This window comes from Bos taurus, chromosome 4 (assembly GCF_002263795.3).
Source record: "Bos taurus isolate L1 Dominette 01449 registration number 42190680 breed Hereford chromosome 4, ARS-UCD2.0, whole genome shotgun sequence".
Lineage (NCBI taxonomy): Eukaryota > Metazoa > Chordata > Mammalia > Artiodactyla > Bovidae > Bos > Bos taurus.
In genome coordinates this window covers 57,247,220-57,263,579 of record NC_037331.1, presented here as the reverse complement: position 1 = coordinate 57,263,579, position 16,360 = coordinate 57,247,220, and the positions used below count along the sequence as shown (strand labels likewise).

Sequence of the window (16,360 nt, the reverse complement as noted above, 5' to 3'; positions counted from 1 at the left end):
AAACAAACATTTGGGAACATTTTAAAGAACACCACAGAGCGAAAATATTTAGTAGTTAGAAACAAAGTTGGTATTACAATTATAATAAATGTAAACTGTTGGTCTATGTCATTTCAATAAACACTTAAGGAGTAATTAGATGTGAAGCTTGCCCCCATCCCCACCCCCAGTAAATCCAGTAACATGTAAATGCCATTTCTTTGTGTTCCACTAGAGGGTAGTCTCTCAAAACTAGGGCTGGAGTCATGAATCTATGCTGTTTTTGACCTGTTGCTAAATTAATCCTCATGTATCATTGTTTTCAACAAAATGTTTCTCTAGTATGCTAATTAAGGTTTTAACACATGCATTTTGAAAAACTGTCTATTTGCTCATAGATGTCCTTGTAGAAATAAACACCGTTATGCTTTCACTTTTCACTTTCGTGCATTGGAGAAGGAAATGGCAACCCACTCTAGTGTTCTTGCCTGGAGAATCCCAGGGACGGGGGAGCCTGGTGGGCTGCCGTCTCTGGGGTCTCACAGAGCCGGACACGACTGGAGCAACTTAGTAGTAGTAGTAGTATGCTTTGCTGTGTTTCTTTTCTAAATTTCAGATAATTTAGTGTTTTACATATGTGTACAGAGTATATTTTTCTGGTAAATATAAGTTCAGACTTAGCAAGTCTAAGAACAAACAGAAATCATTTTCTCGAGGATTTAATTTTATTTCAGGAGAAATGCTTTCCCAGAGTAGTAAAACATACACTCTAAACACACATACACACAAACACCATGGAACATGTACTCATTCATATGTGGCTGGCAAATTAACTTCATCACATAAGGAGAAGTGGTTGAATGTTAACTGGAAGAATATATACCCCCTTAATATGCCAATGTACTGAAAGGTAGTGAAGCAAATATATGTGTTACTTAAAAAAACAAAAACAAAAACAAAAAACTGGTCATTCCAGGTAAGAAAAGCCATTGCTTAAAAAAAATAAAGATTATTGAACAGCAAACGCATATCCTAAATTAAGTAGGACTTACAGAAAACCAAATGCCACTCAAAACAATTTCAAGCTGTTCTTAAATTATACTGCCTTTGGTGAACTTCTCAGAGGAGTCATTGGAGGCTCTGCATCTCTCCCAGGTGCTTTTAATATTTGGGAAATCCTTGTTAGTAATGTGCCCTGCTGTTTTCAGAGAGAAAACACAGTGTCTGAGCGACTGAGAACCCCAAAATGAGAAAACTTGTCAAAAATCCCTCTCTCTGAAAAAAAAAAAAGGAAGGAAAGAAGGAAGAAAGGAAGGAAGGAAAGGAGGGAGGGAGGGAATGATACCTAAGAAAACAAGCAAGTCTGTTTCATTTATTTGTATCCTAAGCAGCAGTGTCATAGAACAGACAGGTTGTTTCAGCCAACCAGACGCGAGCAGCTGCGAGTGCTACATCTTGGCAGTCCGAAGCGATTGGCTCCTCTCTGGGGAGTGGAGGGTGTTCAGTTATTAATGACCGCTGAGCAGGCAGCACCATGTCAGTGTGACAACTGATCGGGTGAACGACGCACCACTAACCACCATGGAAACCAGGAGAAATAAAGCCAGCTCCTAGGATCTCTCTTCACTGGATTGAAAGGCTCAGCCTGCCGCTGACTGAGAGAAAGAGTTCGGGGGAAAAAGAAGGAATCCTCGCTGTAACCTCTCGCCTTCGTTTATATTTTAGAATACAGAGATAAGCTCGCTTGGTCGTGTGAATACCTATAGTACACGTTTGTGTATACTTTGGTACACACACATATGCACCAATTTCCACCCGGGCAAGAACACAACCATGTGATTATTGCAACTAAGGAATTGAGGAATCCAGCACGCAGGGACACGGAAGAGGGTGTAGCACTGAGACGCTTTTGCAGGGTAAGTTTGAAATATACATTTCTATTTAAATATGCTCTCTTTCCTGTTCAGTTGATGCTTTTTTTTTTTTAAACACTTAAATTCTCTTTTGATGTTGTCTTCTTGTGTGAATTCTGAGAGCAGTTTTCTTTCCATTTCACTTTTGAGACGAAATTCAAATGCAAAAGCCCTCCGGCTCTGTGTATGCTTTGCTGTGTTTGTGGGATTCTCCAGCATGAATTTTACTAGCTTGAACGCCCATCAGAGGATGTGAGTGGGAGAGAAAAAGCAGTGCTGGGGGTTGGGGGGAGTAGAGAAGGGGAGAGAGAGAGAGAGAGAGAGAGAGAGAGAGAGAGAGAAAGGGGACAGCAAGAGAGAAGACCAGAGGAGAAAAGGAGACGAAGAGAGGGGCTAGGGGATTTTTGCTTTTTCTTCACATTATTTGAATGAAAAGCAGATCACAAATCATTCTGCGCTGTGAAACCAGCCTCAGAGATGGGGCATTTTTCTCCCTTTTCACCTAGTGGTTGGAGATAAAGGCAAATGCTGCTGTTAAGTCAAGAGTAAAACCACTAAGCAGAGTGGCGAAAAGAGCATATCACAAACAGTTATTGAATTTCTGCCAGGCTACATCTTACAGATTGGGGTAAAGGACTTCCCTTTAATAACATCCCCTCACTGGTCTGAAGGGACAGTGCAAATGTCTGATTGCTAATGCAGCTGCAACTGACACACTCTAGGTAAAAGGGTCCCATGAACCAGAAGAGTTCTAATCTTCTTTGGTAATTAACAGGATCGCAGCAGGATGGCTTTAAAGTACATCTCCTATTTAAGAAGATTGTTTGTTCAAACGAACTGCTATATTCCCTTTGCTCTTACTCAGCTAGCAGGCTTAATTCACCTCTAATTTATTCATTTTTAACAATATGTCCTTGTTTCCGTGCCTCTAATTTTCGTGAAAGCAAGCTATGAGAATGAGTCGAACCTTCTTCATTTAGTGAAATGGGGACAATGTGAAAACAAAACAAAAAAAAAGGAAGAAATAAGGATTCACAAAACCTACCTAGAACATACTGTGCCCTCTCACAATAAATACTGCTTACACCCTGTATTTCTCTTTAGTTTCAGAAGCAATGCCTTTGAGACAGAATTACTCTCAGTAAACTATGAGCGTCCATGCGGTGATGATTCATGGAATACAGTGTGGGTTACTTTATACTTCCAGGCATGTAAAAGGAAGCCAGCTACTTAGAACATGAGTATGTTCATGGAAACATTCACTGCCCCCCTTAAAGGATCCTGTAAAGACAGTAAAAGAAACCAAGTATTTACATTTTATCTCTAGGAGCTCGCTCTCCTTCCTTCTTCTAGTTCAGCTAACCAAATAGTTAATGGAGACTGCTTCTTTTGAACTGCAGGTTATTTTTTTCTACCACTGTGATTTCAGAGTTATTATTGGTTTTCTAGTTTATAATATGAGCCGAAAGCAAAAGACAATAACCAGCCACTTAGATCCTGCCACTTTCCCATTAATGTGTCAAAAATGAGTCACTTTACAATGTGTAATGTAAGAAGTCAATTAATTCCAGTGACCTTTGTAAATGATGACAGTAAAGCAGCTCTGACAACATGCCATAGGCTTCGATTTTCCCTCTGTAAAATGAACAAGTTTAAGAAGAGGTTTCCTGCCTAGAGTGAAAAATGAAAGATGCTGAAGGATTAGCTTGAAATATCGGCAGGCTTGCTTGCTCTGCCTCAAATGCCACACGCAATCTATAGAAAAACAAAATGATTTATTACAAAGAGGAAAAGGTGTAGCATTTGCTTTTCTGCTATTTACTAGGAGTGTACCTTCTGCCACAGAACAGATCTGATATTTTGGAGGGACCTCCTAAGTTCCTAGCCAAGAGAAAAGCCTGAAGCTGATATTCAACCTCCAGATTTCAAACTCCTGTATAGTGTAGCATTGCAGTATTGATTTCAGTTTTTCTCAGACCTTTTCTGGGGAAACTTTCCATACCAAACACATACATTCTTAAATCCTACCCAACCTCTTTTAAAATTACAATCAATGACACCTAAGAACAGTGGATTCACTCTTTAACCTTGGTAAAGCTCACATACATATCTTGTGGATTACAGAGATCAATAATGTGCCCACTTGAGTCTGAGAGATACCATCACTCCAGGCCCCCAGGGTTGTCACTCAGTGTGTGCCAGGGAGTTTAGTGATCTGACTGGCATCTACCAATGCCAATTGATGGACATATCAGCATGCCTGGAAGACTAAGCTACAGTCTCCCCACATCATGTAGCTATACCAAAAATAATAGCTTTCTGGCAAGACAAGCATCAAAGGACCATCTTTTCAGAGTGTTGCTTGTCACAGGCAACACGCTGAGTTAGAATGCTGATGAGTAGGTGGAATTTTTACCTTTGGTTGTTGTTACTGCTGTTAATGACTTAAAACACCATGTTATCAGTTTTTTAAGCCAGCAATTTATGGACCTATGAAAACCATAATCAACTTATAATTCACTAATTATATTTTATTATTTTTGTTCTTTTTTACACCAACTCTATTTTTTTTTTGGTCATAAAATGGTTTAATATTTTACTTTCTTCTCCTCCACTCTGAATTTTTCCTGGTGCAAAATGCCTTTGTAAAGTGACATTGTGATGTTTACTACAAAATAATTATGTTGAAGAGAAAGGTTTGTAATCTGAGTTACAAACTAACACTTATGTAAATGAAATAGTATTACTTAATTAGCAGCCCTTGAAGATGGTCATAGATGAGATATTTGTTGGGGAATCTGAAGGAGATCATTTAAAAGGAAGCTAGTTGCATGCTAAAAAAATGAGTCCCCATTTCTAGCTTCAGTGAAGATGCCCCCAAAGAATAATTTAAAATATTGTTGCCCCGACCTGTCTGGATAAACACTGGACACATCTGCAGCCACCTAAATGGACCATGGAGACCTGGATGTGAAGGTTTACCCACTCAGGTGTCACTCCTTGGTCCCATGCAACTGAATAAAGCAGGCACACATGAGGCAACAGATCAGCATCTTATCCACACTGCCAAAGATAAAACTCTCTGAGGCTGGCTACGCGACCAGCACGTAGGCATGCTTCTCACTGTAGCAACTGAACACAGGTCCCGCGCAGAGCGCAGTGAACACCTTCCTGCCTCTCTCCTGATGAAGTGATGTCTGGATGGACACCTAGCAAGGAGATTGTGACAGCAATTGTTCCCTCAGCCACAAACTAAAAGGCAATCAAACTTCACATAAAGAAAGTAGGTGGTGCCAGAGGATAAAGAAGTAACAGGGAGAAATACAAATGTTTTATGTTGATGAGAGGAGTAGAACTAAATCTCGGCAGACGCTGTTTAGAAATTGTTAAGACTAGGGAGCAGAGATTCCAAATGCTCATCTCAAACTTTGTGAAGAAATGCAGTGCCCACTGGGCTATCTATTATTATATATTTGCATAATTGTCATATTTGTATTTAACTGAGGGCTATTTTTTAAGGTGTCATTCATAAACATACATTACTCAACCTTGGTGTGGGGAAATGAAGACGGGGAAGAGGTTTTCATGTAATAGTAGTACAACCTTCGGAAAAGGCTCTAATATGCTCATTTCACTGGTGAAGAAACTGGGGCCCAAAGGGTTTAACATCTTTACCCCAAGACACTCAGCTCTTTATGGAGGTCTAGGGCAGAAGCCCTACAGTGATCCCTCCAACAGTCTGCTAAAGATCTGCCTACACCCTCTTCCAAAGATAATATTCTTTAAAAAGTATAAGTAAAGGCTGATAGATATGAGCACCCACCCACCCCCCAAAAAAATCCTTAAGTAGATTTTTCTCCAGATAATCAAGTACTCTTAAAGTTAGAGCAGATAGTCAACAATAGAAGCAATAACTATTTATCTCGGGCTTCCCTGGTGGCTCAGATGGTAAAGAATCTGCCTGCAATGCAGGAGACCTGGCTTTGATCCCTGGATCGGGAAGACCCCCTGGAGAAGGGAATGGCTTCCAGTATTCTTGCCTAGAGAATTCCATGGACAGAGGAGCCTGGCAGGCTAAGCGCATGGGGTCGCAGTCAGAGATGACTGAGCAACTTCACTTGATTGAAGTATCTCACAACCAATATTTCAAATTCATAATCTGCCTTTGGGATATAGTCTACTGTATTCTGTAATGAGTCATAAAAATTAGACCCTTGCCCTGGTTTTAAAACATCTTAATAATAATGCTGCTATCCTTCACCTATTCAGCTATTGGTCTTCTACTATAATTCAGAGTTCCCAGGAATTCTGAAGAGACTCTCCAATCCTCTTTTACTGGGTTAACTGTAATATTTTAAGGCACTTACAGGTGTCCTCTTTATATGCAGTGTCCATTCTCATGTTTTGCTTCTGCACCTCACAGAGGAGATGCTCAGAATAGTTATACCTACCTTCATCTCGCCATCTCCCCCATTCTGCGTTACTTTTCCATTTCCATCGTTAGGGTGAGAAGCACTGTAGACAATAAGCTAATGCCTTAATTTCACAGCCCTATTTTTTTTCTTCTTAGCAAATTTCTTTCTCGGTGTGCTCTCCAAATTTTGCTAAGATAATAGTAATGAACTGACTTTAAAACTTTGGGGAAATAAAGGAGAATAAATTTAAAAAAAAAAAAAAAACAGTAATCGTGACTCCTCTAGAACTATCCTGTATACAGAGTAAATGACGTTTCTTCCTCCCAACAACCTGCTGGGGGAGTAATGATGATGATCATTTTTCTTGTAGGACTGAAGAATGAAGCTCTGTGAGGTTAAAGACCTCACACAGTAAGGGAACTAACACATGGAGGGTGTGGGTATCCTGACTCCAAAGATGGCACAGCACCAATCACAGTACCTGGCTCTTTGTGAGCTGATCAGTAAATGTCCATTCTCTTTTTTCTGAAATCACACTCTAGCCTAATCCTTTCAAGATTTGTGCCCTTTGCACCATACCACAGTATGGGTGGATAGATCATTCCAATTAAAAATCTGCACTTCTTAATTTAAATCATAGCTAATAAAATGCCCAAGATAAATTAAAGAAACACACACACACAACCAACCTCTATTCTTGGAGGAAAAGACTGCATGTCTTCAACCTACTCACCCATATGTTTGTCTGACAGCATTAGCGCTCTGATAAACAGATACTTGGCAAAGGTATCAAAAATTGGATAAAATGTGATGAGTAAGTTTTTCAGGCGTGTTCAAGATTGTTGGAAAATTATGAGCAAAGTCTTCAAAGTCGTTTGAAGCACCACCAATGGATAACGTCTATTAGAAAGGCAGCCTGTTTGACATCTCTTTTCTAGTTAGTCTTGGAGAGAAAATGGCACACTAAGAATTCAAAATGCCAGTAAATTTATTCAGATTATTCTGAGGGCCCTGAGGGAGATTTTTATCTTTCATAAGTAATGTCATCCTTGGAATAAATGAAAATTCCTAAAACACATGTTCCAAAGGTTATCTTGCCAAGCTTTACTTTCAGAAAGTAAAGCATTCCACACATAATAGCTACTCTGTTTAGGAAGGAGTGTAAACATCACCACTTTTTTCCAAGTCTGCACTGAAAAGGCCCATGGACTCCCCAATGACCCACTGAATCAATTAAAGGCTTAGCATCAACAAGAAATATTTTCTCTTCCCAGAGGCCTAAAACCTCTGGGATTTAATTCCTTGAGGAGTGAGAGAGGAGGCAGTTTCCTGACTTGTACAAAGCCATGACTCCAGGAATGGGAGAATGTATTCCCCTGGGATTGAGCCTGCTAATATGCCATGGCTAAGCAATGGCCTTCAGGAAGTCTCTGGACTCACAACACTTAGCAGTGGCAAAAGTAATATTGAGTACTTTGATTCCAGGAAATACTTAAAGAGGCATTGTGGTAGAGAGGACTGGAATGAGCTTTATTACAATGCTCTCTAAAGTTAGGAAATTATATTAATAAAATTACTATAAAGAAACAAGGGCAAATGTTCCAGCAAATTTATTCCACTGATAAAATTTGGTCCATGATATGTTTCAGTCTCATCACATTGAAAGGTCAAGGCATTTAAATTACATTGTCAGAAATTTACTTTTGTTTCAAAACAAAATAAAAACTCAAAAAATGTTAACAGACATGTATTTTCTGAGATACAATTCACATTGGCCTTTATGTCATTAGACTGTTATTCTCACCGCTTTATTCATATGCCTGAGACATACCAGTCTTATTGCTATTTGCTAACAATGTCTCTGGGCTCCGTATTTAATTTTGTTGAAAAATCAGTCAGAAAAATAAAAAAATCAGAAACACCAAATAGACAGAATATGGGATCATAATGGACTTTTCTGAAATTTCAGTAGTGGTAGGAGGTAATTTACATCTAAACAAACGGTATTTTGATTTCCAAGACCAAGGGGTTAATGGCCTTATACTACGCATGCCTAAGGCATTGAGAGTAAAACAAAAGAGCAGGTGAAAATGAACCTGAAAGTAGGTGGCAATGCTGTTATCACTGAAGAGAAAATGCAAGAGCATGGAATGAAAAGAACAATGCAACCGCTATATCTGAAAAAGAAATATATTCTAAGCACTTATAAAACTTGGACACTATTTTCCTAATAATTATTTGAATGAAAAGCATATAAAATGCCATTATAAGATAGAGCTTAGACTATTCATCCAAGTCAATTCTTTGTGTGAATAGATGAGCTGATTCACTTACCAAACATATAAGTTATATCTGTTCCACTTATTGTAGTTGATCATCCACACATTTTTTTACACAGACACTACAGCTGCTCAAAGAGTGTCATAAAGTGAGTTTCAGCAAACTTTTGAAAATCAATGAGACATTTGCCAAAGTGCCATCTCCTTAATCAGTTACTTTACTTTTAATGAGCAAGCAAATTCCATGTAAATACCGAAGTCTCATTTTTCATTTATACTACAAACTGTGTCTGTCACAGTCTTCTGCTATAGGACAAAATGGCCAAAGGAATGAAGAATTACATGTTTTATGACCTAAAATACTGTTAGCAGAGACCTTATGAGTTAAAATTGCATTATGTCTCTTTGATAATCGTTACTGGCTAAGGAAATGATCATGATATTAGCAGAACTCATTTATTATGCTGCACACAGGCATTTTCTGTGCCCAGCAATGCTAAACACTTCATGGGCATGTTATCATTTACCCCTCACAATAATCATATCAAACTATTATTAGTAATTATTCTAATAGTAATTAGTATCAATCCCACTTTACAACTGAGAGAATAAGATTTAGTGAAGAAAAAGCAACTTGCCTCACTTAATTAAAGACAGACAGCTTGGCTGTAAAGATCATGCCTTTGTACACCAGGCAACACTGCTTCCTTGTTGGAATTACCTAAATATAACTGGTCTACACTGCCTTCCAGATCTCAGATTCTCTATCCAAATACAATCTCCCAATTTAGCATTTCACAGAATGCATTCTTCTTATACTAGGGTATCATCTATTGGCAGCATTCACTCACATTTTCTTCTTTTATTTGTTTCTGAGAAAAAAGTGATGATTTACTTAGTTGTATTTGAGTATCATCCACTTGCTCAACTAAAATGATTGCTGCAGTGCACAGCCAGATTATTTAACTGGCACCTTATGGGCTTACAGTCTTCTTCCTTCACCATTTTTCCATCAAGTAGAACTCAACATGCTTCTTTAACTGAGGTCACCCAGCACAATAACCGACACAAAGAAGAAATACAAAGCTTAGTCCGTAAGTCTCAATTTTCATTATTTATAACAAGCCTTCTGGGGTCCAGTTCCAGTCTGTGGATCCTTCCTTTCTTCATGCATTCTCCTTTAAACAAAGAAGGTCAAAACAGTCTGAACTCTATTTCACTGCTAGTATGACCATCAGTTGTCAATGAAATTAATCAGTCCTCCTCATCATCAGTAAGCTCCTAGCTCTGTAAAGATAGTTGACGAAAGCTGTAATCCATTTTCCAAACAGGGCATGCTGAGCCAAACCTAAAACTTCAGCAAAACTCTTCTATCCCAGCTCTTTGCAAAACTTCAGAGTTTCTCGCTGAGTGACCTCCTCAAAGAACTATCAGGGGAGTCCTTCAATCTGGCTGTCCTACACAGAAAAAGCTGAATGTGAAATTAGGGCCAAATGTTACTGAGGATTCTCCCAATGATAAAGAATAATGTTGAAAGAGCTCACATTCAGCTGTCTTTTCTTGTCAGAGTCAACTATTTTTAAAAAATTATCATTAGGCAACTGAAAAATGAATTTAAGCTGGAGGTGATAAAAGGTAAAATATCTGTGCATCATTAATAACCTAACAGATATGAAATAAAATATTTTTAGAATTTTAAATTAATTTAAAAAAAAATTTTTTTCCTGCTATTTCTTACATTCATACGTAATGATGAGGAGGAAGAGGAGAAAGGGGGGATGCTGGCCAACAGTTATTCAACATTAAGATTTTTACATACCTCATCTCACCTAATATCTCAGCTCCATGAGGGAGCAGAGGCTTAGGAAGGGGAAGCATTTGTCCAATTTTCCATTGTACCAGGGTCCTGATTTGAATCCTGAATGTTTGACTCTTAAAATCATGCTATTTGCCTCCCATAACATATATAAATGAGAATAAGCATAATATATTTCTCCTTTGAGAAGCATTTTACTTTTCATGCAGAAGCATTCAACAACAGTTTCTTTCTATAGTAGTAATTTTCTCAGCAAAGTTCAGAAAACATATAATAATCAGTCAAACTTCAGTTTTAGCACATGTCTGACTCAATTAGTATTTCTTGAACAATATAATAGCCCTTATTACAATACAACTAATCTAAAAGAAAATTATTACTTGTAGATTTTCTATTTGATTATTACCATTAATTTGTGCAATTTCAAAAGTGTAATGAAAAAAAATGATTATAGTTGAATTCCAAAAGGACTTGTGAACATCTAAGATCTTTACCATTTTTTAGGGAATGGATATAAGGAATAAAATAAGGGAAGTTTTCCAGGTCATAAATACCTTGCAAACTGACCATGCAGAAAAATATTTCAACTCTTTCCTTCCTCCTTCAATATAGCTCACCAGATTTGAGAACTATTTAAAACTTATTTATATTTTTATACATTGTGTACATCCAGGAAAAAACAACAAACACTTATAAATTCAAATCTAATCCACAAAAAATGTTTTCCTATCTAGAATAGTAACTCCTCCTCAACCACCATATCCTGCCCCCTTGAATATAGCTTACCAGATTTGAGAACTATTTGAAACTTCTTTATATTTTTCTACATTCTATACACCCAGGAAAAATGACAAACGCTTATAAATTCAAATCTGCCCCACAAAGAATGTTTTCCTATCTAGAATAGTAACTCCTCCTCAACCACCACATCCTGTCCCCACTCTCCTTTCCACCCAACCCTGAAGGTGGTAGTAGTATATTCCCATCTTAACTTCACTTAAGCATGAGGTTTTTCTTTTCAGATAATTATGTTTAATTATAAATCAATGTACCACTCTATCTACTTACTTGATAGAGAGTTCTATGAATCTTTGAAAGGAAAGATATTCTAAAATAATTTATGATTTAGTCATTCACTTAGACATGCCCCATCATGGCTATATAATCAATGACTAAGAATGCATCCAAAGTCAATGAAAAGAACCTTGAGATATGCATAAGAAATTATGTACAGCATTTATTTGCTGGTATATAATACAACAACCAGAACCATATCTATCTAAATGTTCTCATCTTAACAGGTGTCATTCTATTAAGATTTTACAAGGCATATATTCCAAAAGTATTTTGAAGCATAGTGCCTAGATGTAACATATACATTTATTTTTATATTTTGATTCACTTTTAACATTAAAGGAAATTTCAGTAAGGTGTAAATGTGATGATTGACATCAAATTCACAGTGTTTATGTTTAACACAGAATCTTAGAATCTCTAGGAGTGACACCTAATGATTTTTCAAAGTTTCAGAACAAGTGGTTAAAGATTCAAATCTTTTTTCATTGTTCATTTTCTGCCATTTTTATTTTAGTTTAGAAAAATTGCTTATTATTGATGAACAACTACTTGCTTGAATGTATACAGAATATACATGCAGTAGGTATATTGTGTTGTATTTTTCCCAAGAAAAGACCAAGCATAGGGTAGAGCTAGATGAGACAGGGGTTTGCTTGACAGGGATATGACTGAGATGTTTAAGTAGACATTCTTAGTTAATATGCCTGTGAGACTGTGGTAAGAAGAGTCTCCAGTCTAAAGAGGAGCACTACCTATAGTCATTTCTTGGTACTGAGGGGTACCCAGAAGCCACCGCTGGCATCATTAATGAATCAATTCTACACTCCCTTTGCATTTGCCTTCAAATTCCATTGAAGAATACAAGGAGTCAGATCTGGTATAACAGAATCATGAAATTGAAAGAGATTTTACAGATATTAAGTCACTTGCTCAAAGTGACCTCACTACTTCAAAACATAACTGGAACCAGAAGCCAGGTGATTCAATCCTGCCCAGCAGTTAGTTCACAGCACACTGACTGTGATGGCAGAACTTCAAAAAGACTGGACCATATGCTCCCATCAAATCATTCCTTTTCTTAAGCACCATTATGACCGAAAGTTCCCAAACTCAACCTTGTAGAGAAACCCAGCAGTTTCTTCCCTGGGAAGGGCCCGTATTTGTACAACTCTTTGCTGCTGGAGTCTGGCAGAAGCCCAATATGCCATCATACAGTCACTCCTCAAGACGCCTCTTTAGATTGACATTTTACTGACATTAATGTGTTGCTGCTGCTCTGCATCAAGCATGTTAATTACTTGGGACCCGGATTTTGAATTTGTGCTCTAAAGTGGTTTTAGCTGAAGAGTTGTTTGTTTCATTTTTAAATCAAATAAGAGAGAGAAATTATTAAATGGAAAGTCACAAATTAAAAAAATGGCAACCACATAAAAACCAATTTCATAATTATCCAAAATGGAAATAGAATGATACAGTTCTTTGTGTTATTTTATTGGAAATGTCTACAACTTTTGGATATTCCATCCCAAATTTAAAAGCCTCTAGGTCATTCTGTCTTAATCCTCTTTGCTGGGACCTAAGAAGCTTTGTAACGTACAAAATAATTACAATCTTTGAAATTACAAATCTCATTTTAAACTTATATTTTAACTTTTTCTAAAAATCCTATCATAGATTTTCTTCCAAAAGAATGCATGGTATCGATTAATGAGTACTTAAAGTCCTGAGTTGCTAAATTAAAATGTTTAAATTGCTAATGATAACATGAACTTCTTTTAAAGAACAGTGTCCATTTATCAAAATGACTTCAGATATAGTTTTTATTTTCTCTCATTTGAAAAATCCTTCTTATAAGTACTGCTGCTGCTGCTGCTGCTGCTAAGTCGCTTCAGTCGTGTCCGACTCTGTGCGACCCCATAGATGGCAGCCCAGTAGGCTCCTCCGTCCCTGGGATTCTCCAGGCAAGAACACTGGAGTGGGTTGCCATTTCCTTCTCCAATGCATGAAAGTGAAAAGTGAAAGTGAAGTCACTCAGTCCGACTCTGTGCGACCCCAAGGACTGAAGCCTACCAGGCTCCTCCATCCATGGGATTTTCCAGGCAAGAGTACTGGAGTGGGGTGCCATTGCCTTCTCCTTATAAGTACTAATGAATGACATTTAAGTTACATTCTAACAATCTCTTTAAGATTTATTTCCCCCCAAGTATAACCATATCTTAAGAAATGACCGCTGTCCTATCCCATCATCTCAAAAAAGTTATGCTAGGATTTTTGCAGATTTATATTTAACCACTGTACTTCTAGTACTCTATCAATTTCAAAGCCAACTTAATACAAGCATTCAGGCACATACGTATATACTTGCCCACACACCAACACTGGACTTTTTCTTAACATCTGCCAACTGTTAATAGTTTTTACCAGCGTCTAGCCGTGTTTATTTGTACCTGGTTTCTAATAATTTTTCTTCTTCTAAGACATGCCATAGAACTGAGGTAACAAATACTATATTGAATTTTAAGAATTATTCTCACAGGGATAAAAAGCAAACAAACAAACTGCAAGGCAAGTAAAATTCTATTACCTCTAATGCAAATCAGCCTAATGTCATTCAGGTAGCTCTATTTTGCTCTGCTACTTCTCCTATTCCAACATCGCCACCTCTAAACTAAATTTAAGTTACAATAAATTCTAAATTAATTTGACCATTATTTTGAGTATTAATGGACTTCCCAGGTAGCATTAGTGGTAAATAACCCGCCAGCCAGTGCAGGAGACATAAGAGACTTGGGTTCCAACCCTGAGTCCAGAAGATTCCCTGGAGGAGGGCATAGCAACCCACCCCAGTATTCTTGACTGGAGAACGCAATGGACAGAGGAGCCTGGCAGGCTATAGTCCATAAGGTCACAAAGAGTAGTGTATGACTGAAGCAATTTAGCATGCATGCATGACTTATTAATTTCGTAATAGTAATCACTTCATGGGAAATAGATGGGGAAACAGTGGAAACAGTGTCAGACTTTATTTTTGGGGGCTCCAAAATCACTGCAGATGGTGATTGCAGCCATGAAATTAAAAGACGCTTACTCCTTGGAAGGAAAGTTATGACCCACTTAGATACCATATTAAAAAGCAGAGACATTACTTTGACAACAAAGGTCCCTCTAGTCAAGATTATGGTTTTTCCAAGTCATGTATGGCTGTGAGAGTTGGACTATGAAGAAAGCTGAACACCAAAGAATTGATGCTTTTAAACTGTGGTGTTGGAGAAGACTCTTGAGAGTCCCTTGGACTGCAAGGAGATCCAACCAATGCATCCTAAAGGAGATCAGTCCTGAGTGTTCTTTTGAAGGACCAATGCTGAAGCTGAAACTCCAATACTTTGGCCACTTCATGTGAAGAGTTGACTCACTGGAAAAGACCCTGACACTGGGAGGGATTGGGGGCAGGAGGAGAAGGGGACGACAGAGGATGAGATGGCTGGATGGCATCACTGACTCGATGGACGTGAGTGTGAGTGAACTCCGGGAGTTGGTGATGGACAGGGAGGCCTGGTGTGCTGCGGTTCATGGGGTCGCAAGGGTCAGACACGACTGAGCCACTGAACTGAACTGAACTGAATAGTAATTACTGTGTTTCCCAAGCAGTTAATATTAACATTTTTTAACTAAGAACTTCTAAGGCATTATTTTATTTTCACACCATCCCTCTGAGGTAGGTACTATTGTGCTTGTGTTTGTGCTCAGTTGCTCAGTTTGTGTCTGACTCTTTGTGACCCTTTGGACTGTAGCCTGCCTGTCTCCTCCGTCCATGGAACTTTTCCAGCAGGACTACTGGAGTGTGTTGCCATTCCCTCCTCCAGAGGATCTTCCTGACCCAGGGATTAAACCTGTGCCTCTCTGTCTCATGCATTGCAGGTGGACTTTACCCACTGAGCCATTAGGGAAGCCCATAGGTACTATTATCCACCACCATTTATATAGATGAGAAATCACTGACAGAGGAAGAAGAAGAACTAGAGTCCGTGTCTGATCCTTTAATCACTAGGCTGCCTCTAAGGAACATAGCTGAGAGTGCCAGAGAACAAGAGAATATGAGAAAGCATTTGCACTGGCTACTTGAGAAGTATTGGGGAGGGACTTCCCTGGAGGCCCAGTGGTTAAGATTTCATCTTCCAATGCAAGGTGTGTGAGTTTTATCTTCGTTTGGGGAGCTAAGATCCAACATGCCTTGTGGTCAAAAAACCAAAACATATAACAGAAGCAATATTGTAACAAATTCAATAAGGACCTTTAAAATGTTCCATATCAAAATAAAAAGAAGAAGTAGTAGTAGTATTGGGGTTAAACATGGGGCAAAGTAGGAAAAGTAAAGTTACACGCCTGTAATATGGGTTTGGAGGAAAGGCTGCAATTTCACTCTCACTTACCAAGTGTAACACTACTCGTATCTCTGGGTTTGAGCCTATATTCAAGCAACCACTCTGAAAGCCAAATTTGCTAGAAAAATGTCTCCTGCTATTGAAGAATTCCTTCTTTCCTTCCTTCATGCATGCGCATACACATCTCCATTTGTCACAGCTTGAGCTAGTTTCGTAGAGGGGAAATGATGAAACCCCAGGTAAGGATGAGACAGTGGTCATGCAATTGTCTTTCTCTCCCTCTATGTCCTGCTTTCCCGTAAATGTACAGTGCTTTAAGCCGCAATTCAAAATTATTCTAGAGAATAAAACAATGTCTGCTGCCATCTCCTTTAGATTTACCAAATGCCATCTTTAGTTCTAGAAATGTTTTCACATCTGCTGCTAATGTTCTAAGTTTATACATCTTCATGTATCCTTATGCTGTCAGTGTAGTAAGGCACACCATCACTTCAATTGC

At 38.3% G+C, this 16,360-nt stretch overlaps 2 protein-coding genes across 4 annotated transcripts in view; one reads left to right on the top strand and one right to left on the bottom strand.

Annotated features, from left to right (window-relative positions):
• IMMP2L (inner mitochondrial membrane peptidase subunit 2) overlaps window positions 1-16,360 on the bottom strand; it is a 961,484-nt gene that overhangs the window by 459,115 nt on the left and 486,009 nt on the right. The gene's annotated exons all lie outside the window — the stretch shown is intronic.
• The window catches only part of LRRN3 (leucine rich repeat neuronal 3), a 41,623-nt gene continuing 26,781 nt past the window's right edge, over window positions 1,519-16,360 (top strand). Inside the window, exon 1 of the mRNA XM_002686810.7 lies at window positions 1,519-1,895. The gene's annotated coding sequence lies outside the window, so the exon portion shown is untranslated. The remainder of the gene's footprint in view (window positions 1,896-16,360) is intronic.